This window comes from Nannospalax galili, unplaced genomic scaffold (assembly GCF_000622305.1).
Source record: "Nannospalax galili isolate Female #2095 unplaced genomic scaffold, S.galili_v1.0 scaffold386, whole genome shotgun sequence".
Lineage (NCBI taxonomy): Eukaryota > Metazoa > Chordata > Mammalia > Rodentia > Spalacidae > Nannospalax > Nannospalax galili.
In genome coordinates, this window is record NW_008356676.1 from 465,176 (window position 1) to 487,959 (window position 22,784).

The 22,784-nt window shown below is 38.4% G+C and overlaps 1 protein-coding gene across 10 annotated transcripts in view; it reads left to right on the forward strand.

Annotated features, from left to right (window-relative positions):
• Enox1 (ecto-NOX disulfide-thiol exchanger 1) overlaps window positions 1-22,784 on the forward strand; it is a 589,822-nt gene that overhangs the window by 300,732 nt on the left and 266,306 nt on the right. For 9 of the 10 annotated variants that reach the window (XM_029556969.1, XM_029556966.1, XM_029556974.1 and 6 more), the window contains one exon: window positions 5,686-5,828. The exons of the other annotated variant lie outside the window; for it this stretch is intronic. The gene's annotated coding sequence lies outside the window, so the exon portion shown is untranslated. The remainder of the gene's footprint in view (window positions 1-5,685; window positions 5,829-22,784) is intronic. 10 annotated transcript variants of the gene reach the window in all.

The following is a 22,784-nucleotide window of genomic DNA, read 5'->3' on the forward strand; positions in this document are numbered from 1 at the left end:
TATTTTCCAATTGCAAAAAAAAAAAAATTTTTTTTCTGCCCTGGTCTCCAGTGAGTCATGAGTTATCTCTACTTCCTTGCTATTCAGATAGAACATTTATGGTGTCTTATAATTTTAAGATTTATTTGCAACTTTTCTGAATAGATTTGAAATTGTATTTGAAGTTCATTTGGGAATTGCTTTTTTTTTACGGTATGTGTAGACAATGCTACTAAGGTTTTATTACTCAATTTTTAAAATTTAACTTAAGTGTATACTGAGCACCTATTTTGTGTTTGGCACAGCACTGAGAGCTGTTGATTTGTTGTGAACATGACTAAAGTTTTCTTACTTTAACAGAACATCAAGTCTGCCATATCAGAAAGTTGAAAAATATGTGTTCATGAATAGTTCAGTGTGATAAGTGTGTGTCAGGCTAATCTCAACATGATTCTGGTCAAGGTAGTAGTTAATTGTCACTCTTGTGGTTGATTTTGGGTATCCTTTTTGACTGGATTACAGCTTACATAGGGAGCTGTGAAAACATGAGTGATTCAGTAGGCACTCAACCTGTCTCTCTTCTCCGGAAAGAGAAACCCAGGTTGTTTGGCTTTTGACTAGAATGACTGGGCTGGTGCACGTGTCTGTGGGATGTTCCTGGAAAAGTGTACTTGAGTCAGTGGGCTGAGTTGGGAAGATCTTCCTGCAGTGTGGGCAGAAACCATCCGAGCACTGGGGCCTAGAGAGAACAAGAATGCAGAGGAAAGGCCAATTCTTACTCTCTTGCTTGGAGCTGGGATGCAATTTTCCTTCTGCCCTTGGACTTCAGAATACCTGTAGCCTTTGTGCTATAGGACTCACACCATGGCTCCACAGGGCCTCTGACCTTTGGTCTGGAATTTGGAATTCAAATATCAGCTTCCCTAATTCTAAGAATTCCCATGTGTACTGAGCCCCACTTCTGGCTTCCCTTGTTCTCCAACCTGTAGTAGGATTTCTCAGTCTCTGTAATTGACTAGACTGATCACTTAATAACCTCTTCTCAACTCTTTGAGTATGTCTATATAGAAAGAGATATAGACTGTATCAATTCTGTCTCACTCAAGAACCTAGTCTGAAACCCTAAGGATTCTCCAGAGAAACAGAGAAAATAGGATATAGGGTGTATATGAATACATGTATACACATATGAACATACATGTTAAAACACATTTATTGTGAATATTTATCTCATGTGATCCTGGAGATTGGCAGGTCAAGAGTCTGCCTGGTGAGCCAGCAAGTTGAAGTTCCAGGGAAGAGTTAATATTGCACATTGAGTCTGGAGGCAAAATTTCCTCGTCTTCAAGGACCTCAGTGTGTTTTCTCTGAAGGCCTGTCCACATTATGGGATATAATCTGCTTTACTCAGTGTCTCCTTAACTCATTCTTTTCATCTCAAAACTACCTTTACAGCATCTAACCAAATACCTGAGCACTAGAGAAATTGACACATAATTATCACAGGAATTTGGGCATGCCTCGGCTGAGCTCCAGGTCTCTCAGAAGGCTTTTAATCAAGTCATTGCCAAGGCCATAGTCTTCTCAACTGGGGAAGCTGGCTACTGGCTTAGACATTTCCCTCAGTTCCTTTCCAGAGAGGCCTCACCATAAAACCACTCAGAACGTGGCAGCCATTATCAACAGAGCAGGAGTGAAGTCACTTCTCATCCCTTTTGTCATATTCTAACTCTATAAGCACTCACTAGGCCTAGCCATAGTTAAGGTTGTAGGGATGAGGAGGAACCATGCAAGGATGTACATGCAAGTATAAAGTCATGCAAAAACCAAGGCAAGGCCTAGTTTTCCTTGCAAAACCTGCTTTAGGTTTTCAGATGAAGAGTGGAAAAGTCAGAGTCTTTTCCAAATACAAATAACAATGTGCACACACACTTGGTTCTGAGCAAGGGCAGAGCTGGAAGGAACTGCGATTTCATATGTCTGAGAGAAAAGTCAACAAAGTGGGTTAGCTTTTTTGATTAGGACCTCTAAAGCAAAGACAACGCAGAGACCAGACTTCTTACTCTTTCATCTACATTTGATTTTGGATTAACAGTAAGCATTTAAATGAAAAAGGCCAGAGAAAAGATTATCAAAGCTGCTTATGAAGCAGAAGTCAGAGTCCTGTATCTAGCATGGAACCTCAAGTGATAATTCAGGCACTGTCTGTTAAGAGGGTAAGAAAAATCATTTAGCTTCCAAATGTGATTGCTGCTGTCTGTGATGGTAGAGCCCAACAACACATTGCAAATGCAGGTTCCTGCAGGGGCCATTCACTGGTCTCACTCAGAAAGAGAGTAGGGAGTGGTAAGGACTGTAGCCGTCTGGAAAGCACAGGCCTGTCAGTCCACAGCCCAGCCTCAGCTCCCACCAGCCTTTTGCACAAGGGTTTTGGTTTCAGCATTGCCTGGTCTTGTTTATCTACTTTTGAGATGTCTGTTAATCCAAGTGTTTTTATAACAGCATAATTCAAACAGCATGTGCTGCTCTTTGCTCTAGACCCCTGGGGGATGACTAGAAAATCCCTTCTGTGAGGTCACCCTGCAGTGAGAACTAGAGAAGACATCACATACCCTGCTTTTGGCAGATTCAGTGAAGGATGATTGTGCATGTCTGCCAGGTAGGTTAGATACACCTGGATCAGGAGGAGAGGCAGCTGCTGTTCTTAACAGATGCTGTTTGTCTGAATCACCGAGTAAAATTTAGATCAATCTTTGCTCTAGAGATTCCAACTTCATAGAGCCTGATGACTCCAGTGAATCCCTGATGGAGGGTCACTATCCTGTAGTGAGTAGACTATCCATTTGATCCAGAGATTCGTGTCCGAACACTCTATTCTAAGATTAGAGATGATAGGAGCAGATCATTCTGACAAGGAACTTAGAGCTGATTCTTAAGTACGGAACTCTTCTAGATTCTTAAGTAGTGGAATATACATTATTAGAGTCACATTAAACGTTACACATTCATTTTTATTGCCTATCAGCATGTGTAGGAGAAAATGACAACTCTTTTGGTTTTTAAAAAGATGAACCGCAGAGAAGAAAATCCTGCTAAAAGTTTGTGGTGATCCATACAGAATGATGTCATTATGTTTTCCAGAGTGAAAAGGTGTGCTGTTTCCTCTTCATTGTGACAGTCATGTTTCCTTGAACAATACCCAGTAAAGGTCACACTGAAGATCTGAGTCCCAGCACTGGGATTTAAATTAGAGGCTAAGTTTAAAAGCGGCATGTTTAGCGCTTGCCAAGTTCCATTAGAAGCCACGATGTCATTTCAGATTATCCTTGAATTGAGCAGTGTCCTGAAGGATATTGTATCTCTCCTAGCAGTGCTGCCTATATTTTCTCCTTTGTATCATTCTCTGGCTCCATTGTGATGGTAGATACCAACTTTTACACCAAATCTTGGAAATTGATGTCAAATTTCATGGACCTTCTTTTTTTGAAAGGTACTAATTCCCCGCTTTTCAATGATCACCAGAGGATTTCTGAAACTACCTCCTGTATAAAAGCCCCATGTTCATTTCCTAATAGTTCATCATAAATGCTGCAGTCTTTACTGAAGCCTTTCTGGTTCCCCACATCGCCAACAGACAGAACCTCAACTCCTCTGAAGTTCCAACACATTTTCCCTTAGTGATGTCACCATACTGTCAAACAAGTGTCACTACCATGTGTCAGCATTCGCTAGTTCTCGTAGGCTCCTCAGTTCACCTCTCAATCGATATGGGGTATCTCTCTTTATCCTGAAGATGACCTTCCAGGAGAATGTATCATGCATAAGAGGAAACTGAAGTGACAGAAGCTGAGCTCCGTGGCCAACATCATACAGCTAGCGAGCAACAAGGCAGGAACTCTGTGAGGAGTCCAGTTCCACACCCCAATCTCATTGGCACTCAATATCATTCTTGCACAGCTTTCAACATTCTAGTCGTATCCCTCTACCAGAGGGTAGGTTGCCTGGGGGAATAAGAGACTACCCTATTTCTATATGACTTGAATTTTCTGATTTATTGATTGACTCATAAATAGCCAATGTGTAGTGGTAGAGGGAGTACATGAAAATTACTGTTGGGATTTTCTGACAAACAGGCATGTTGTTTTGAATTTGCTATGAAGAAAAAAGAATGCTACTCCTTGAGGTCTATTATTTTGCATTCCTCTAACTTAGATTCTGTGTGCCCTTCCTCCCTTTCTCTGTCAGATCTTCTGCCTTCTTTCACGCAAAGATAAACAAGCTCTGTGTTGCTCTGTTCTCTTTTCTTCCCCATATAATAATCCCAGACTCCAGTTCTTCAGAACTTGAAAATCCTATCAATCATTTCCCTGTTTTCCTTGTTCATGACTTTTCATTGCAAAAGAAACAAAATAATTAAATGAAGAATATAAAAGGTTATGTGTGATATTTCTGGCTCTTCCAGTTTTTAGCCTTCCAGAGATACTTCCCAAATGCGGTGTAAAGGAACCAAAAGTTCCAAGACTCAGACAAAAGTCCATGGCATTAAAGACTTGCACACTGAAGAAATTATTGAAGTGTTCCGTTGGTGGGCACTGACTTTGAAACACACTAAGGGTGGGCACAAGGACAGCTGGTAGGGGGCAGGATGTAGGCCTTTGTTGGTGCCAGAACCATCTGAAACATGTAGATAACTGACTGAAAACTGAAAAGAGAAATCTAGAGAGAGCCCTGCCAAGCCTTACTTAGTCACCCTCAGCCACTCGGGTGGATGCAGCCACTTGGAGGTACAAGCATCTCACAGGGGGCCTGGTCAGAGGATGAGGGCTCAGTTCCTCACTGCCTCAAAAGATTCAGTCTGTAAGTCATGTGGAGGGGGCAGCGGAAGTGAGAATGTGTGTTGCCATCCTTGGCAGAGCAGAGCAGAGCACACAGATCAGCACCATCCCAGCAGAGAGCTGCTTGGTTTCCAAGGAACTCTCTTTGTTTGCTTAGGAAAGAGAGTTGGAAGAAAAAAGCACAATGCTTAAGCCCAGCTGTCTACATTTCTGTGGGCCTAACAGAATAAGACAATATTTGCTATAAACCTAAAGCAAATTAGGAAAAAAAATCATAATTAATTTGAATAAATTTAGTATCTTGGGGTGTTACATGGTCTCAATTGTTTTTATGAAATATTTTTCTCAATCTCATAGGCTACCTGGTAAAGAGAGGAAGAACCAGCCCCAAACCTCTCAGGCTTTTAGTTGAAACAGGATCTAACCCAGAGTTCAGTGAGATGTATGTCAGCGTCTCTCATCTATAAAATGAAGCCAGTGCTCTCCAGTGCAGGGTGGCCGTGCCCAGCAGAGCCCCTGTGTGTGAAGCACCTGCCCAGCGCCCCATACCTGTAGGCGCTCAGGAAGTAGCCTTGCTGCCTTGATGCTCTCACCACAGCCCTAGCCTGGGGAGAGGAGGGAAAGTGGAAAAGGGGGATTCCTTATAAAATACTCCTGACCTGAAATTTCTAAATAGAATGCTACAAGGCCCATGTCCCATCTTGCTGTTTATGAATAAAATTATTTGGGGTACAAAATTAATACAAATGAATAACACCACATTAGATGTCCCTGCAGATGCTATCCTAGGTACTTTGGGCCCATGGCATCTGGGACAGGCAGTAATGGTACTTGGAATACTCCCTAACACTGTGCTTTTCTTTGCTTCCAGGAGTATTTGGCATGTTAGAGCCATACTGTCGTCCATGGGACTTCCTTTGTAACCAGCTTCCATAGAACACTTTTATGAATACATTGTTTTTGTTCAAGACCCTGAAGAATAGATTTGTCTTCTGTTCTGCCAGCCATTTTAAGGTGTGTGATTTTTTTTTCATTTTTTTACTGAAGATTTTGTTAATTTTAAGGGATTTAAAAAAATACATTGATATCATTTTTCAATAAATACTCTTCAAGTAGATAATGCACAAATGGTAATTGATTCTCACTGGGAGATAAGGAGCCAAGGGAATATGCCGAGATGCATCTCATTCTCAATACTGTGTTCTGTGTGATGCTGTGAGAAGCGTATTAGAAATAGAATGTGCTCCACAAAGGCCGTAAGCAAATTTGACTTCTAGGCTTACAAATTCTAACTGAATAAACTCAGTAAGTTTATATTGGGTATGCCCATATGTCAGATGTTGCTAGGTAATTTTCATCACTTAATACCTTATGAATGAAGTACATTTTGAAGCATCAAAAATCAAAACTGCATTTGTATTAACTAGTACTGTTGTTGTGACATTTTCATGTGTAGAAACTTGGTGGGCAGCATGTTCGTCCAGGAGGTGCTCACCTTATGTTTCTTGAATGATGAAAGAGGGCTTGTATAAGTGTGTGTGTACTATTAGCATTCTGAAAAGCAAACGGTATTTTTGCTCACTCAAGGAGCAAGCTTGCCAGCAAGGCAAGGCTTTCATTTAGAAGTATGTTTGCCTTTGAGATGGCACCAAATAAAACACTTTTATTTTGAAGGCACTTTCTGACAAAGACTAGATTCCGTTCATGCATCTTTCATAGCTAGAAAAAGAAACAGAGTATAGGGCAAGGCCTGGAACACCGAGTGGACAGAAACCAAATGAAGCGCAAGCGAGAGGAAGCACACGGCTTTCTAGCATGATGTCTCTTTGCCAAACACATTTATTTCATTTGGTGGGACTTTTGTTCTGTCCAAGGTGACAAATATTTTCTCCCTTAATAGACCTTTACTGTGTCTTACTTTTTTATTTCTTTTATTTCTACTGAGAAATCAAAGCAGATTTTACTGCAATTCTGGGCTAAATTTCCTTTTTTTTTTTTAAACCTCATCATTGAAGGGCTTCTTGATTAGTTTACATTGTAGAGTATGGCAATGGGTGTTTATTAAAGCACTGGGTCAATGGAAAGTTGTGCCCCCCATCTTCTACCCCACCCCCAGTCTGTCAGCTTGGTAGGATGTCCACCCTGCTAGACCCTAATGACTAGATCCTCAGAAACAGACACACTGAGGGGTCACCTAAATGCCCCTCCCAGGTCTACAAGAGTCTGCCTCATCTGCTGTTCCTAAACCCAAGGATTTGGTTTTGATACTGTGATTTAAACACACACACACACACACACACACACACACACACACACACACACACACACGCACAGAATGTGAAATCTACCCCTTAACAAAAATCTAAGTACATGGCTAACCATATGGATATTATAAATATGTTCTTTGAGAATTTAATTGTAGTACTTACTTTTTTACCTTAAATTCTGTACCTGCTGGACAGCAACGCTGCACAACCCAACTCCAGCCCCAAGCAGCTGCCATCCTACTTCATTCTAATAGATGTTCCTGCTTAATTGAATTGCACACTGCTTGTTCTTCTGCGACCCACTTGTTTCACTTAGAATCATTTCTTTTTAAGTCTGAATATTATTATTTTCTGGCACATGTCACATTTTTTTTTAATTTTTTACTATTAGTATTGTGTGTGTGTGTGTGTGTATGCACATGCATAATGTATGTTTGTGGACAAACATGCCAGTAGTGTGGCTATGGAAGTCAGAGGATGGCCTTGTGGTATTGGTTCTTTCCTTCCATCTCTAAGTGAACTTCAGGGACCAAACTCAGTCTGTCAGACTTGCACAGCTAGCACCTTTACCTCCTCAGGCGTCTCACCAGCCCTGGTTTATTCATCTGTTGACTGATCTATTGTAGTCAGGATGTTGATTATGATGAATAATGTTTGACAAACAAGGCAGCCGAATATATCCCCAAAGTTCTTTTCTCAGTTGTTTGGATGTATACTTTTAAAGTAAGAGTGTCGGCTCATATAATAATTCTGTTTGGAATTTTTGGAAAAAAATATGTATACTGTTTTCCTCAGTGAGCGTAACATTTTAGCTCCACATCTTACCAACACTTCTTTTTTTCTTTTTTTTCTTTTTTGATAATACCCCTTTAACATCTGTGAGGTGACAGCCTTCTGAAACTTTTTCCCTACATTTTCCTGGTGATTTTATGTTCCTCTTGGCCACTTACTTATCTACTTGGGAGAAATCTATTCAATTTCCTTCTCCATTTTTAAATTACATTATTCAGTTTGGCTATTGAGTAGTAAGTGTTCTTATATGTTTTTTAGATACTAATGTCTGGTCAGCTGTACGATATACAGCTATTTTCTCACATTCTGTAAGGTTTTATTTTTTCACTCTGTCCATTGCCTCCTCTCCTGCACAGAGAGAGACCTTTTAGTTTGATGGAATTCTGTGCATCCATTTTGCTTCTGTCGCCACATGTACTTTCAGTGTCATGTGTAAGAAGTCATAGCTACAGATAATGCTGTAGAGAGTTTTATGCATGCTCTCTGTTTGTAGTCCCCCTCTACCCCTTTGGGCCTTACATTTAAATTTTCAATCAATTTTGCGTTAGTTGTAGTGAATGGTTTAGGATAGAACCATGTAATTCTTTTCCAATTTGCCTAACACATGGAAGTAGAGGGACTGGCCTTCCACTATTTTGTAGTCACTAGAACTCAAACGTTTAGAAATCATTTGATTGGGTAAATGTAGGCTTATTTCTGGACTCTCTTCTCTGTTGTTTTGATCTGCATATCTTCCTCTATATTAGTACCATCTTGTTTTGATTGCCATAGCTCTGTAGTATATTTTAATGTAAAGAAGACTAAGATTTACAAATGTAGTTTTTGTATCTCATTTGATTTGCTTGTTAACTAATGTTCTTTGTAGTTCCATATGAATTTCAGAATTTTTTTCTGTATCTATGACAAATTCTATTATAATTTTGAGAAAATTGCATTGAATCTTGAATCATATTGGTTAGTATGGACATTTAGCAAAATTAAATCTTTCAATCCATGAACACTAGATCTTTCCATTGATTTGCATATTCCTTTGGGTTTTTTCAGCAATATTTGATAGTTTCAAGGTTCAAATATTTCATTTGGTTGGTTAAGTTTTTCCTGTATTTTATTGGTTTTATTCACATATGTACATAATGTATTCTGACTGCTTTCTACCTCACCCTCTCTTATCTCCCTCTCATCCTTATCAAGCCCCCTTCATAACTTCATAACTTTTGGTTTTGTTTTGTGACCCATTTAATTTAACCAGGCTTTCTCTGTGACCAATGGATTGGAAGTGTCGATTGGAGCCTTAAGGGGTCCCCGTTGATACACAACTGAAGGCAATGATTTTCCTATCCTTGAAGCTATCATTAGTAAATATTTCAGCATCAGGGGCAGGACCCCGAGCCCTTCTTGCATTGATGCCTGACTGTTGACAGACCCATTTTTTGGCAGACCCATATGCTTTGACTTCATGGTTACAATGGCAATGTCCTACCAGAAGGTGACATTTTGCAGGCCTTCTTGTCTTCTGTCTCTTCTATTCTTTCCACCCCTCTTCTGCAATGGTCCTTGAGTTCTAGAGGGGGTAATATAAACGCCTTGTTTAGAGCTGAGCACTCATCTGTCACTTATGCTTAGCATCATGTATAACCGTGAGTTTCTATTCTTTCATTCAGAGGTTTCTTAATCATGAATTAAAACAATCCATGGCTTGGAAACACAGTTCTAGGTAGGACACCTCAGTTTTTATAGTGGGATGACACTCAGCATCTGCCTTAGCTTCCACAAGAAAACACAGAAAGCATATAGAGAGAACTATATTACCAGAATGTCTTATTTGCTTTCTTATAAAAGGAGGAATCCTACATGATAAGATTTATCATCTATAAAAAAATCTGCTTATGAAGAAAGAAAAAAATACTATGAAAGGACTTCCATTATCATGTGTTATTTAATTATTCAGAGCTTTATGACTAGGTTCCTGAGTTGAGTTTTTAAAAAATAGTGTTTTCTTGTCCTGCTGTCTTTTATGCATAGGACAACAAGTTATATTTGACTTCACAGAGTTTCTCATTTCCTGAAAGGAACGACCAGCTCTATAAATATTGGAGAATAAATATTAGCTTTATGAGAGTACATTTCTCTACTAGTTGAAAAACAGCATGTAATAAAAAAATACAAGAATGTAATATTGAAAATTATAGATCAATATGCCCTCTTATTGTAGATGTATATCTAATCCTTATTCATGGATTCTTTTTTTCAGAAAAATGCATGCTGTGTAATACCACTTGTATCTGTGATATATCTCCACCCCTCACATTTAACAGTATATCTCAAGTGACTCTTGCCTCACTAGTAAAATGTTTCAGGCTTATTTTCCATTGTGATTTTGAAAAATGCTGTGCTTCATTACTCCTAGCTCTAGGAATTAGACATCATCCAAAATGAGTAAAAATGTTCATAGGTTCCTTTCCTGCTGGACCCCACCCCCATGCACCATGAATGAACTCCCTGAAATTATTTTAGAAAATGTTTTTTGGCAATTTTGAGGGAAAAGGAAGTTTTTTGTGAGGGACTTTTTTAAAAAAGTCATTTGAAATCTTGCATAGATAATCAATACTTCTAACTGTGCAAATTGGTATTCTAAAATCTAGACTCTATGTATCTGTAGTAGTAATACAAATGTGTAATCCATTACTGTGTCCCTTAAACCTTGCATTCATACCCCAAAAGGAAGAAAAAGAGTAACCTACATGAAGATGAGACCCTCTTTTAAAGAGAAAATGTGACAAAATTTTGTTCAAATAATTCACTACCATCTGGAAATGACCATCCCTTCACCAAAGGGGCCCCTGCTTCCATGTATCATGGGCAGCCTTTCTTCTGTGTTAACTCTCTGTTGTTCCTCTTTCTGAAGACAGGAAGCAATCAGCTTTGTAAATATAAGCTCAAAAATGAGAAAATTAGACTTACAGGGATGTTTGTGTCTAGTTGTATTGCTATACTTTTCTTCAACAGATTTCCCAAAACACATTTTTATTGTGAAATAGTTTAAGCCTACGGGTTTAACTACCCCCCCCCATATTTATAGTATTGGCTTCAGATCACTAATTTTTAAAGCTAAAAAGAAACCACCTTTCAGCCAGGCATGGTGGCGCATGCCTTTAATCCCAGCCCTTGGGAGGCAGAGGCAGGCGGATCTCTGTGAGTTCGAGGCCAGCCTGGTCTACATAGTGAGTTGCAGGACAGCTGGGGCTACAGGGAGACCCTGTCTCAAAAAGCCCCCCAAAAACCATCTTTCTACTCCTTTCCCCAGAGTAAAATCACTGTAAGCTCATTATATATTATGTATTTATTACACATATGTGTATCATTAAATATGTTATATCTATCTGCATATAACTGCAATACTGTTTTTATATTTACGTAGATGGGATCCTACTGAATATATACTTTTGCAATTTGTTTTTTCTTAACATTAGTATTTTATAATTATCTCCATTAACAGTTAATCATCAGTTTTTCACAAATGAAGCAGTGTGTCCACCTTCACAAAAAAACACTTACCTTTCCTTTGTATGTTCTAGACAATCACCTGACTGTCCCCATCTTTTTTTGACAGTAGATGTATGTATGAGCAGTTGATGTGATAATGCCATATCCCACTGTTCAAGGACAGGCAATTGAGGTACACCTGCTCTCTGCATCTACTGCACAGCCTTGTGTTTCGTTTTGTTGTTGCTGCACGATGAGCCAATCTCCTTTTCTATTGCTTTCTGTTATGAGCAGCTTTTGATGTGACTTAATCAAATCTAACTGTGTCAGAAGAGTGAGCAGTGTCAAAGAAAACACACAGACAAACTAGAAAGTGGACGAAGGAGGAAGGGTATTTTCAGCCTTGCAGTTTTGGCATTCAGGTAGTGTGTCTGCAGGGAATGCTTTGGAAGTAAATTTGCACATTGTTCACACTCCATTATCTCACAGGTCAGCTCCTGTAGCAGCCTTTCCCATTAGACCAAGAAAAAATTTCCTTTTGTTTCATAATAACATTAGAAAATGTGCATGATTCATAAAAAGTTTAGTACCTTGTTAAATATTTCAGACCAATCTTGTTGCAAATGCTTTTTTAGTGTCTGGTTCCTTCACAGAGTGAGAGCTATCAAAAATTCTCAGGTGAGGGCTGGGGAGAGTATTCAGCAGTTAAGAGAACGTACTGCTCTTGCGGAGAATCCATGTTCAGTTCCCAGAACCCATAGCTGACTGCTCACAGATACCTGCACCTCCAGCACTAGGAGAGCCTATGCCCTCTTCTGGCCTCCACAGGCACCTGTACTCATGTGTGCATACTCATGCATGCAAGCACACACATGCACCACAAATTAAAAATAAAACTAAATCTTAAATTCTCAGGTAAATATATATTTGTATGTTTTGGCAGATTTTAAAGTTGTTTAATGGACCATTTGACCTAGCATATGATGAATCTTTTTCAAATGATCAAATGAATAAACTAAGTAATAAATATCTGTAGATGGTACATAATAATTTTGCTTAGAAGTATTATAGAATTCTTATTAAATATCTTTTCTTTACCGAAACAACGAACCTAAACACTTTAACCTCTATGAATGAAAACAAGTCTAACTACAAGGAGAAGATCAGAGTTTCCCAAGACTATCAGTTTCCAAGAGGACAAAGTTAAAGTGCATTTAGTATTCCTAATTTATTTAAGATTCACAAGAAGTGTCCTCGACATTAAAAGTTTAAGTTATATATCTTAACAGTTTAGGCTCTTTTCTAATTGTGTTACTATTTTGCCACTCAAAAAAATTGATACTTTTTTTAGATTGATTTTATGTTTGTATATGATCACCTGTTGCTCCAATTCCTCTTACTAAAAAACCAAGAACAACAACAAAAAACCCCCCAAAAACGTAACTTTAAAAACTCAAGAGTAGAGCTGGGAGTTGTTTCAGCACCCATGTTAAAAGCCAGGCATGTCAGTGAGTGCCCATGATCTAAAGACTGGCAGGTGGAGACAGGTAGATCCCTAGAACCCATTGGCCATCCAGCCATTCCAGTCAAATTGGTGAGCTCTAGGTTCCTCCAGAGGCCCTATCTCAACTGATGAAATAGAAAGTAATTGAGGTGGACACTCGACATTGACCTCTGGCACACACACACACACACACACACACACACACAATTCAAGAGTAAAAGAAATCAATTCTGCAGTGGGCATAGCCTTTCCTGGGTTCAGTTATTGTCTGTTTCATTATCTATTCCCTTCTGTAGACTGCAGATGATGACACTGTAAATTTCTTCACACTTTCCAACTGTAGTTTTCTGTCTTAAAAAAAAATGAGTATTGGGAACTGCCTTTGGGCTCTCTTATCAATGATCTGATCATGCCTGAAATCAAGTTTATGGAGCTTTTACTCCCTCCTGAATCTTTATGTTTGTTGTATTGGGTGGAATTCTGCTAAGCTAAAATTTGTGCCAAGTTTAGTTTTCAGCAGACTTTTCTGAGTGTAAGTCCTCAGAAAATAGGGTTTCTGTTAGAAATTCTGACACGTGTTCCCTGTGGCTGCTCTGTTGCCTGTCACCATGCTGCTTAGGCTTGGGTGGTTGGGAAATGCTTTTGAGTCTTGGCTCTTGTATGTTCTTAAGTAGATTTTTTTCTATGGTAGTACTGATACTTCCTAGGAAATAACTACTGTTACTTTCTTAACAATAAGTTTATGGTGTTCATCAATATCTCCATGAGACCTGCTGATGGACTTGGGTTCATTTTTAGGATGCTTGTTAATAATTGTGGTGAGCTCCCTACAAAGTGTGTATTCTATCACTGATGACTTTAGAAAACCAAATAACCATACTGTGCATCCATCTGCCTCTGAGTTACTGCATCAGGATTCTGCTCAAATTAGTACCAGACGTACTGCCTTCCCTAACTTCCTCTTCCTTTTCTCTCAGGGGCTGAAGTGCTGGAGGATAGCAGCTGGCATTTATTTATTTATAATTATTTTTGTGAATTTCATAATATATTCAATGAAATATAGTCATACCTACCCCTATTTCCCTGCTCTGACTCCCCCCAGATCTTCCTCAACGTGTTCCCCCTCCTCCTCTTCAGTTAGTGACATTCATAGGCACATGTGTTTGGGACCATCCACTGCAGACGAACAGCCACAACTGCAAAGAAGCAGGATTCTCCCTCCCCTGGCATCTCTGAGCTGCCCCATAGCTCCTCAGTTAGAGTGGAAGCCTCATGAACTCCTTTCCCATCCATGCTGGAGATCAAGCTTCAGAATAGCAAGAGGAAACTTGCCTAGTAACAGAATTGCTGTCATATTTCTACATTTTGGTCTTTCTATTTTATTTCAGGGCTGACATGAATTTTTAAAGGTGTATTTTAATATTTTAAATTGTGTGTGTGTGTGTGTGTGTGTGTGTGTGTGTGTGTACATATTTGCAGGTGTGTGTAGGTGCCCACAGAGGCCAGAAGGTGGCAGTCCATCCCCAGGAGCTAAACTTACAGGTGGCTGTGAACTGCCTAATATGGGTGCTGCTATCCAAAAGTGGGTCTTCTGGAGGAGCAGTGTCCACTCAACCACTGAGACATCATTCCAACAATTCCAAGATTTTTTGTAATGTTCTTAAATTTTTTGTTATTATTTTTTATCATTTTATGTATATGAGTATTTGTTTAAAATATTTTTTATTTTATGTATATGAGTATTTCACTTGCATGTATGTAAGTGCACCCATGTCATGCAATTCCCACCAAGGTCAGAAAAGGGCATCGGATGCCCTGGAGCTGGAATTACAAATGTTTGTTAACCACCACGTGGGTGTTGGGAATTGAACCTGGGTCCTCTGGGAGAGTAACCAGTACTCTTAACTGCTGAGCCATCCATCCAGCCCCAGTTTTTTGTACTGTCTTATGAATAGTAATTATCACTAAAAAGCTTACCTCATAGAAGGTTAATCATGATATTGAATTATAAGTTTTTCAAATAAAACCTGAAAAGATATCCATTACAATTTGAAATGGCACAGAGTAGAAAATATGAGTGTGAATCTTAATTCAGATGTGAAAATTAGCAACTTTATGTCACAAATTGAAACTGAATTTGGATTGTTTTAGACAAAAATGACCATGTGAAATTTAAAGATAATTCATCATCACCAAATGTGTTGAAAAGACAAAATTAGTTTAACATATCTAAACAGAGCCCAAGGCTGGTAAGTGTTCGGAACTTAGGAAAATCTTAAATTTCAAGTGTGTTTTTAGTACTTGAGACATAGACATAAATAGAGACCAAGGGTCTCAAGGATACTTGTATAAGAGAGAAATCACTATGGAGAATCCTCCTGATGTGGTAAACGAAAGCAACCATATTGTTGGAGTCAATTGATGCTTAATTTCAAGGGCAGTTATGCTTTTTCAGTATATGATGAAAATCTACACTACAGTAACAAACACCCTATCCTCCTCATGATTTTTTTAATTCCTCCCTAATAATTTTACTTTAAAGTGATCCACTCTGTAAGGCACTATGGAAATTTAGAGTCATAACAACATAAGGGTGCTATATTTATTTTATCAAACAGTGAATTTACCTAAAGTCAGTTGTAAACTTCACTTGGATATAGGTCTCTAATACACATCTTTTTAAAAAAATTAAGTACTACTTGAATTGAAAATACATTTTAAGACTATAAGTATATAATGCTGGTATACCCAGCAAGTGATTGATCATTTTAATTTACATGCAACACTTTATTTCCTCTTAAAAGTAAGGTTTCACTCAAGGGGAGAAATAATAAGACATCCATGTGTGGTGTACCTGACTCACTGATTATGTCTCCATACAGAGAAAGAGGTTATAGAGCACAGACATGCTCGCACCCCCAGCCTGGCAGAGATAAAGGAGGAAAGGTAAGGGGAAGGGTAATTGCCAGCCAGCTTTCTCTTTTCTGTTATCCCAGGATCTGGCATGCGGCCAGCACTTCTTTAATTTCATTGCTTCTGTTGCTAGCACAGAGTTGGTGCTTGTGGCTGAAGTTAGGAAAGGGAGTTCCTATGTAAATAAAAGACATTTTCCCAGATTCTTTCCCAAAATATGCACAGCACTTGAATAAATACTACAAGTGAAAAATTTCCAGATAATTTTCACAAGACTGTTTCCATTTATTTGGAATTTTCCACACACACAATTTACTGAAAACTATTAAAAACTCCATTCTAAAGCTTAGCAGAGAACACATACTAGCCTCTCCCTCCCAGAAAGGATGAGCTAAAGAAATAAAATTTTTGTTTCATTTAAAAGCATTCATTGGTGCTGGAGAGACGGCTCAGTGGTTAAGAACACTGACTGTTCTTGCAGAAGACCCGGGTTCGAATCCCAGCACCCACATGGCAGCTAACAACTGTCTGTAACTCCAGTTTCAGGGGATCCAATGGCCTCTTCTATCCTCCATGGGCATCACACAACACGGGTGAACTTGCTTACATGTAGGCATAACACTCATATGCATAAAAAATAAAATAAAATAATAAAAGCATTCATTATTTTGAGGTTGGAAAAATGGCTCAGTGGTTAAGAGCACTGGCTGTTTTGCAGAGGATCTAGGTCCGATTCCCAGCACCCACATGGCAGCTAACAACCATCCATAATTCCAGTTCCAGGGGATCCAATGCCCTTTTCTAATCTCTGCAGGCATTGCACAATGCAAGTGACCTACCTACATGCAGGCAATATACTCATACATATAAAAAAACTAAAAATAATAAATAAAATATTTTTTAAAGATCGTTATTTTAAAATTTGAAGTAAAATCAACTTAGACGTTTCACAAGTATATATAATTGAAAACTTAAATTACAGCAGTCATGATAATACAGGTTTTGGTATTTTTGGGGAGGTCAGTTTTCTCATGAGAAATATTGCTAATTTGAAGTAATGGGTATGATGTTAAGAAACTCCATTCTCAGGAAAACTATTTATTTATAAAGATGGTAACATGAATAAACCCCATAGAAAATGCAATTTACAAAACCTATTTTCACTTATGCGTGTCCTGGCAAAGTGAGACATAGTGCTTGAAGGAAATTCTGAGAATCCTTCTCATTTGTGGAAAATATGCTGTTGCTCAATCTAGATTGAAAGTGCCCAAACTACATTTTATATAAATAGGAGGTGACAAGGTACAAGTACGATTAACGGTTTATTTTACTGCACTTGTAATATTTTTTTTTCTAAAATTACCTTACACAGCTTCATTTACTGAGGTCCTGGAAAGCATGTGTAGAACTTGGCTCATAGCAGGTTGTGATTTAAATGGTTGCTGAACAAATAAATAAGACAATTAATTAAAGGTGGCCAAGAAAGGTGACTGCCAAAATCCCCTAACTTCCGTGAGCTGGGTACCAGATGGGAAGGGTTCTTCTTTCATGTTCTGTCTCCAAGGCCCACTTCTATTGCTGTGGCTTTGGCAGGCTCTCTTCTTTGAGCCCTGTATGCTCCGTGCCATGTGTTAGCATATTTTCCTGGAACCAAAGTCAGGGAAATATTGTTTCTAAAAATATGCTTGTGAGGTTTTAAAATGTAATGTCTTTTCTGCTAGTCCATTCACTAAGGGACTCTGATGACATTCATGTGCAAAAAAAAAAAAAATAGTGCAATCGTATGTTATTCATGCAACAAACATAACAATTATTTTAACAAAATAGGCAAACTCTTCCATTTCTAGGAAATCTCACTTTTGTGAATTTATGGCGACAGGCACCCTATGCTTACTAAAACTAATAACTAAAACATTTACTTACCACTCATTTATACCAGGAACTTCTCTTTGCACATATTAATGAGTGTAACAACTGGATGGTAGGTAATATTTGTTACTTATAGCTTATAAATGAGGAAATTTAGCCTTCAACCTTTTAAGAAAGATGACTGGCAATTTGTTAATCTGAGAACTGATTTCTCTCTGTGTCTCTCAGTCGCTTTGTCTCTCTTTCCTTCTCCCCCTTTTTAGTGTAAAATATTTATTATTTTCTTTTCTGATATTATATTATGACAATGTATTAATCATCCAGGAAAAAATGAAAAAAATTTACACTGAACATTTATCTATCTACATGATGCATTATTCCAACCCTCCATCCGTCTGTCCATAAATGAGCTCATCTTACTTGTAGCCAAATTTCAGACTAGGTGGTAGACCTCACTACATTTCTTCCTATATCCTTCGGCATGTGTATTATGACCAGAATTCAAATTTAATATATGATTAAAAACACCCAGTTCTTTTTAAAAAATATATTTATTATTTTTATTTTATGTGTATGTGTGTAATGCCTACATGTATGTAAGTGCACCTGTGACATTCAGTGCCTGCAGAGGTCAGAAGAGGATATCAAATCCCAGGGAACTGGAGTTGCCCACCATGTGAGTGCTAAGAATTGAACCCAGGTCCTCTGCAAGAGCAGACAGTACTGTTAACTGCTGAGCCATCTCTCCAATCCCAACACACAGTTCTTCAGTATTTGTTTCCTTTGTGCCTATGTCACCAAAATCTGTATCACCCCAGAAGGTTCCCTTGTGACCCCTCCCCTCCCTGCTCTAACCCCCAGAGTAAACCAGTTTTTTTCCTAGAATATAATCTAAATGGAATCACATACAATGCATTCTTGTGTCAGGCATATTTCTCAAAATATATTATTTCTCAAATTAATTAATCCAGTCCTCAGTTTACTGGAAATTCTTTTCTATTCATTGCCATTTCTATCCATCTGTTGGTAGACTCCTGGACTCTTCTCATGCTTTGACTACTGTGAATAAATTTCTTGTACAAATTGCTTTAGAGTATAGAATCCATTTCTGTTAGGTCAGCACTAAAAGTAAAATTGTAGACAGACGTAGGTTTGGTTTTAGGAGAGATTATTTACATTCCCATTAACAATACTGGTCATTTTGTTTTCCAGTTTTCCACAACCTCAATAACACTTGGCTTTGTCACATTTCCATTTTAGTCATTCAGGAGGAAATGCGTTTTCCTTGACCAATGCATTGAAATCGTTTTCATATGCTTACTGGTCTTTCATGTATCTTCCCCTATAAAGTACACATAAAAATAGTTTTAAAATTTGACATCTGTTTTATCAAGATTTTTTCTTTCATAGCTTTTTTATCTGTATCTCATTTAAAAAAAAAAAAAAAACCTCTTTATCCTCAAATAAAATAAGTTCTATGGCTTTTGCTGTCTCTTTTTTTTTTTTTTTTTAAGGTCAAAACCAAACTTTACACTGGGAATTAAGATATTAATAACTCAAATATTAATTATTTGAGCTTTGGGTTGGTTAGATGTTTGTGATTCACCAATCCTGGTCTGTAGAAGTAGTGTAAGATGGTATTTTTCCCCATCATCTCTCTAGTATTCTTGAAGCTTGCAAAGATTCAAAACACTTTAGCTTGCAGAATAGTAACTAAAATGAGATGGTGTACTTGGAAGTCAGTACAGTAAGGCCCAAAAAGAAATGAAGACATAGGAAAAGTTCATTGTAGTAAACTGCTCCAGTTTAGCACACAGTGTGAGGTAGAAGGCTAACTTATGTAACAGAGAGGGAGAGAGAGAGATCCATGTCAAGGGTCAAAGCCAGATTGCCTGGCTATTTTCACAGTCAGCATGATAAAAAAGGATAGTATCAAATATCCAGACTGCAATAAATATGAGGAGCCAGGTCCAAGGTGCCTCCTCACCTTCTCACCCAGTTTCAACACCAACATGATCAAGAAGAGTAACATGAAAAGCCAGGTGAGCAGTACTCTGAGCCAAGGACTTCCACATTTAAACAGTTTAAAGAGGCTGTTGCAGGGCTAGAATAAGGGAGATTCTCCCTGGCAGCGCAGCTTGTGGGAGAGCTGAAAGGGCAGCGAAGATCAGAAACCCACCAGCTTGGAGCCTTGTCCTCTTGCACACTTCCCCCCCCCACACTAAATCCTGAACCTGTCACATGATAATAAAGAATAAGATTCAGTTCCATCAATCCTCTATTTTTAATTTTTACGTTTAGATTTATGGTTCTTATTGAATTAATTTTTATTTATTATATGAGGTCAGAGTAAGGTTAATTGGTTTCTACATGAACATTTAATTTTTTTTCAGCACTGTTGGTTAAAGAGATTTGCCTTTCCCTATAGAAATTCCTGAGTGCTATTCTCAAAATCAAATGATGCTCTACGTGTTCACCTGTTTCTGGACGCCACTGTGTCCCATTGATTCTCCAGCTTTTTTTGCCAGTACCACATGGCACTGAAGTACTGTAGCTTTATAGCTAGTCTTCAAGTCAGATACATATTCTCTGTGTCTTTGTTCCTTCCTTACAAAATTGGCTTATGTATCCTAGTTCTTGTGAAGCTTTATATCCATTTAAGAATCAGCTGGGTGAGGTCATAATTGGAAGCATGCTGATATTAGGTCTCAAACTGGGTAGAATTTCAGTCTGTCAGCTTGCACTATCTTTCTACTTGTACTGGTCTTCTTTAGTATCTGTCGTAATATCTTATTTATATTTTAAATTTCTCATGTCTATTATTGAATTTTAGGGTAGATAATAGCTCATATTATTTTGTTGTTTATATGATAAAGCTCTTATGTGCCTATAATTGAATTTGGGTGTTTTAAAAAAAATATTGAGGATGGTTTGAATATATTTCTTGGCTGCTTTAATGGAGAGGGCCTGGAAGTAGTGCTCCCTCGGGAGCATCAAACACACTTGGTCGCCAGATCTTTGTTTCCAAATATTGTCCTTCAGTAATGCGAAGTAGAGCTCTCTGAAAAAAATTGCTGTTTTGCTGGCTGGGCTGGTGAAAACAAAAGATGAACTTGGAGTGTGAGTGTCTTTCGAAAAGCAAATGCTCAAAACAAAAAGATGCAGGCGTGTCAGAAGGAAACAGAAGCCAATCTGAAAGAGTTTCCCAAGATCAAAGCTGGGCTAATCTGAGCAACAAAATATAGTATGTGATTGCAACCCGAAGGACAAGAAGGACACATGAGTCCATCTTGATATAAATAAATGATTGAACAAATTTAAGTAGAAGACAGCTCCTCCTTATAAATGAACTCCAAATAGTAAAGGTCAATTTCCCCCTCCAGAAAGTGAAGCTGAACCTCTCATATGTGTGGACTGCATTTTCGGTCTTCCAGAGGGAAAATACCAGTGTTCTTATGCAAAGACCCAGTAAAAACTGCACCAATTAAGCAGTCAAGATCACTGGGGATAGATCATGATATCACTTCCCAAACCCTCGGACATGGTACAAAGTAAACCCAGTAACCCAGATAATCTTCCCAGTAACCCTGGTTAGTCATCAACAATCCCAAACAGAAGAACATTTTGCAAAATGCACAGCCATCACTCTCAGCTAGCATCAGGATAAACAAGAAAACTGAGGAACTGCAGAACTTGTTCTATCCATAAGACACTGCGACTGGATGGCTCAGCACTGTGAGAGTTACTGGACTGGATCCTGAATTGGAGAAAGAAAACCAGCAGAAACACTGATGGGATTGAAATGAAAATTTTATTAAAGTTGTAATAATAACAGATCTGATCAAAGTTACTATGGCTCAAGTAGAGTCTCAGGGCCTAATTTCTGGCTGTCCAGACTCATTCCTCTCAGTCCTTCCCTCCCTCCTAGGACTTTGGCTTCTCCTGAAGGTGTCTGATAAACTCCTGCCTTCCAGAATGAAATCCAAATTCTCGAGTTGGTTTCTGGGACATTCATAGTCTCATCTTTCCTTAACTTGCATCTCTATCCCTGACCACTTGCTCCCTTTATTCATTTCTGCCATATATTCTGAAGGCCATTTCTTTGCGGTAGCTGACTACATCTTGTTGATTCTGCTGTTCTTTCAGCTTGAAGATCATTCTCAAGCTTCTTCACCCTCAAAACTCATCGTAGAATTCAGCACAACAGTGGAGCTTCTCTTGAAAGGCTCTCGGGGAAGGGGCACACCCCTAAATCTTTTTCTAGCAGCATATAGTCCTTCCTAGTTGCCTGCATGCATGCCTATTGGATATGCCTTTCCTGCAGTAACAAGTCCCCAGTTATTCATGCCTCATGTCAGACATTAAGCACAGTGCCTGGCACATACTCACTGTTCGACCATTGTCCAATAAATAGATGAATGGATGCATACAGGAATGAAAGGTAGCAAGTCCATTAAAACCAAGTTGTGGTTTTTTTTTTTTTTTCGTAATCTTTACATTTATTTGAATCTGACTAGCACAAAGCAATACATTCAGTCTATTAATAAGTAAAATGATCCCAGTTGCCACTTTAAAAAAAGTGTTATATCAGCTGTCAGTCATGAATTAGGGAGGGACCCATGGGTCCTACCTTTCCCTGATGAAGAACTGGCTACTGACAGATTCTGGGGGAAGGACAGGATAATCATTATCTTCAGTTGACGATCCAATGAAGTGCCCACCAAGCTCCAATGGATAGTTCCAAACTCACAGTCACACAGTTGATCCTGGTTTAATTCAGTGGTTCTCAAAAGAAAAACAAAAGGAGACATGAATGCTTAAATAGAGGATGGGAGACTGCAGTAATCAGAGTGTACTTTATACATTCATGAAACTGTCAAAGTACAACTTCAATAGAAGTTATAATACATTTTTTAAAGCATTAGCTTTTCAGAAGTAGAAGTCTTAATTCAATTATGATGTGTTTGCAAGATGTGGAGGCAGAGATAGTAGTTTACCTTAAAAGTAACAGAAAAGTATGGTGTGTAATTTACAATAAATGAAATGGGTACTATACTGTTGCTGTTTTAGTCTGTTGGTATTTGACAGTGTCACTAATGCTAGAGTATACATTTATCTTCATTAGCCTTACCAAGGTGATCA